General features: G+C 30.5%; 1 long non-coding RNA gene across 2 annotated transcripts; it reads left to right on the top strand.

Annotated features, from left to right (window-relative positions):
* Positions 1 to 697: 697 nt before the first annotated feature.
* Positions 698 to 3401, top strand: LOC117182205. Of its 2 annotated transcripts, none has more exons than XR_004468282.1 (3): positions 698 to 824; positions 1027 to 1167; positions 3084 to 3401. It is a non-coding gene; the product is annotated as an uncharacterized LOC117182205 (long non-coding RNA). The 2 variants fall into 2 exon arrangements; XR_004468283.1 differs by having other exon boundaries at positions 1027 to 1172.
* Positions 3402 to 3952: the final 551 nt, after the last annotated feature.

Raw genomic sequence — 3952 nt, 5'->3', positions numbered from 1 at the left:
TTAAATACTTTTTAATGCAAGCCTTCTTACCGGTTCGATTCGCTGGCGCTGTACTCATTCCAATCGCTCTCGTTATCACATTTCGACGTTCTTAAGCATTGAAATGATATATTCAAATATACGATATAAAACCAATGGAAACGCTTCCATTATAATCAATTCAAACCTTCTTACCGGGATACGAAGAAGTTATTTAGTATAAAATCATTTACTTTTATAAATATTACATTAATTGTCCACGAAAAACACATCATTCACTTTGAGGTTACAAAACGATGGTCGACGACACCTGAGTATATTATTTGATATTCATAATTCTATTATACTGAAAAATAGGATTCCTACCTTTATTTTTATATAAAAAATATACTTATAATAAGCGACACTGTGTTTCAGAGTAGTATTTCTGTAAGTAGAATATATGATACTCTCCTTTCAGTATTTAGTCAAAATTGATACTTTATAGCACGGGGATCAAGCTATCATAGGAACTTCTGGTAATAGACAGCATACGACGAGCCAGGCAAATCTAGGGTCTATTCTAGGGATTTTAAGTGTATTAAGTTTGTGGACTGGCTGTCAGCCAGCAGAAAAATAATAACAGTGAAAGAGATAGAGGGTACTTTTCTTTTAATTTCCCGCTCTCTGTCTCTTTCACTCTTATGACTTTTCAGCTGGCTGGCGACCAGTAAACAGACGTGTAAATACACCATCAGGATGCTTGTACTGTCAAGACAAATTGGCGTTTTTTTTTAAACAAACACAAGACAGCCTGTTTGTAAAAACGAAAAATACTTCAACACAATATTTGCTGATAAAAATAGGTAAGTACATAATTTTAGTTGTTTAAATGTGATTGTATAAATGGTCATTTGAAAATGCATCTTAATTTGTCTTTATCTAAAATCAGTTAGAAGATTCTAAAGAATCTGTAGTTTTCTAGCGTCACTTTTTTAAACTTTGCAAATTTATAAAAAGTTGTTTAATAAAATATTGACACTAAATTTTCTACTTTAAAAATTTTAGCAAATTCCACAAACTACTTTTGAACAACACTGATGGAAAAAATATTTATAATTTGGCCTTGAAATAGTTGATGCTGTGCTGCAAATTTAAGGAGATCACATATGTCAAAAATGCCTCCCAGAATTTCGATAGTCTGAACAGGTGAGGTAATTTCTTTACAATTGATTTTAACACATCTATATTTTCTTAGAGAACTCAGTAGTCATAACCAAGTTTACAATTATCATTCACAAAAATTAGGAAATATTTAAATAAATGGAATGTAAACTTTTAAAAAGTGTAAGAATGTAAAATCTAAGAAACTTTGTACCTTTGACATTTACCGTTATTCTTAGCACTTCAGGTAAAAATCAAAATATTTATTTTTTGACAAAAACATTTTTTCTGGTTAAAACTATGAAATTAAATTAATTTAATTAATTAAACTAAATTAAATTTATTAAATTAATTATTAAATTTATAAAAAATTTAGTGCACATTGTCAGCAATATGCCTTTTAAAAAAAATTAATTCTCAATGTTTTAAGAAAAATATAAGCCATTTTGTCATTTTCTAAAAACAAATAAATTGCTTTGGATCATCCAATAGATCAGGGACTTCCCCATCATTTACAGAAATAAAGATTAAATTCAATAGCCCAAAATTCCCGCGACAATTTTTTTCGACTAAACTATGAAATACGTATGCCTTTGTTTTCATTGTAGAATAATATATTTAAAGTCGAATTTATTTTGACACTCTGACCTGGATCTATCTGCATTATTTGGAATGGAATTGGTCAAATACAAATAATATGAATTGCTTAAAACCTAAAAGCATTGTCTTAAGTAATGAACAGAAACATTATAGGGCGGAGTTATAATGATGAAATTAGTCCAATCGAGCTGTACGAACAATATTTGTGGGTTTGCATCCGCAAAAAGTAAACAAATTTAATCGGTTAATATCTTCCGTTCCCTTTTTTGATTTGAAAATTAAAATTTTTTAAGATTCCACAAAATTTCCCTATTACTTCGAAAATTATGGAAAATTTTACTGGTGAACAGTTAGTTTTTTGTCGAAAAAAATTTTTTAGTGATGTTTGCAGCCGTCAAAAATGGCGAAATTTACGTTTTTTTGAGCGATTTTGACAACTTGCTCAGACCAAGCTGCCAGGCGCAAAAAATAATGGTGCTATTACGGCAAAACAATATTTTCGTAGGAACAAGCTGATGGAATCATTTTATAGGGACCCCCCTCCCCCAATGAGGGAGTTGGTAATGCATAGGCGAAATTTGTCAATAGCATCCCGGTTTTTCAACAAATAGCTAGTGAAGAGTTCAGGTAAGAATTTTTTAGATTTTTCGGGGAGTGGAGGGAGATTTTTTATGCCCATGTATGCAATAACAAATATGCCCTCTAGTGAATCTAAAAACTTTTTTCCTGAACTTTTTACTAGATATTCGCTGAAAAAAATGGATACCATTGACAAATTTCCCCATGCATTAACACCCCCCCCCCCCATAGGGGATGCGGTATGAATATAAAATGATTCCAACAGGTTATTGCTACGAAAATATCGTTTTGCCGTAATATCACCGTAATTTTTTGGGTCTGAAAGCTTGGTCTAAGCAAGTTCTCAAAATCGCTAATAAAAACGTTAAATTGACCATTTTCTAACGCTCGAAACATCACAAAACAAAAATTTTTTCAACAAAACTAAATCACAGTATGTTTCTTTAATTAAAACTACAGAGATTTCAAGTTTGACATATTCAACTTTTAAATTTATAATTTATTATTATTATTCACTAGTAAAAGCTGTACCTCAAAAAAATGTCCGTAATTTTCGAAGCAACAGGGAAATTTTTTGGAATTTTCAAAAATTAAAATTTTTAAATAAAAAGAGAGAACAGAAAATATTAACTGATTTGAAAAAAATGTTTTCACTTTTTTCGAATGCCCAACCAAAAATATTTTTCGTTCAGCTCAAACGATTCGAGTAATTTAATCGTTTTCACTTGACCCTTATAAACATCCAGAAATTTCAATCATAAACCAAGTTTAATCTCCTTTAGGATGTAGACTATCATAGAAGATTTGTTTCGGAGAGAAGAATCTTTTTTTACGCCGCTGAAATGGTAAAGCAATAATTAGCAAACACAATTTGAAGAAAGAAATGAAGTACATTAACGTCGAAGAGGTATATATTTGCAAAATTGGAAAGGCAAGAGCAAACTGCTTAGTACGTTGTCATTGTAATTTTAGACTTTCTCTAAAAAAATCGGTTTCCGGACGTCGAGAAACTTCGTTAAAAAAATGTTGTATGATTTGATGCATAATATCAGAAAATTCTTAAGCCTATGTAACACCACCGTGAGGCTGGCTACCAAAAATATTTTTAAAAGAAATTTTGAGTACCAAAGTTGTTTTTAATGAAATTAAGACGTTTGTTATTTTTCTCACTTTAATTAATACTGTGATATAAATAATATTAGGATGTATTACTTATTATGAAATAGCTGTTATGAACCGGGGTATTTGCGAATATTGTTGTTATACATTAACAATACCTTTTTGTGATGTTATTACACCCTCTTGTGTAATATCAAACACAAATGGTATTATTAATTTATAAAAACAAAATTACTAATATCAAGTAAAATTATTTATATTCAAATAGCCCGCTCAGCGATTAGTTCATCCAGTCGTTGGTAGAGGCTCTGCTATCCTTTTTACGCCATACTTGTTTCCTTGCATTTGTATGGAGTCATCACTCCCGTGTTTTATAGTATGTTAAGGGCGTTGGAACCAAACTCTCTTGTCAAACTTGAATTTTGAGTTTGGGTTTTTTCTTTCAAAACTCTCACGTTGAATATTTGAAGAGTAACATTTTTTTTAAGCTTGATTTATTATTGAACGTTGTGTGCATTGCAAGGGTATCAAT

Source organism: Belonocnema kinseyi, chromosome 10 (genome assembly GCF_010883055.1).
Source record: "Belonocnema kinseyi isolate 2016_QV_RU_SX_M_011 chromosome 10, B_treatae_v1, whole genome shotgun sequence".
NCBI classification, from domain to species: Eukaryota; Metazoa; Arthropoda; class Insecta; order Hymenoptera; family Cynipidae; genus Belonocnema; species Belonocnema kinseyi.
The sequence above is the reverse complement of the archived record's forward strand: the minus strand, read 5'-3'. Positions and strand labels throughout refer to the sequence as shown.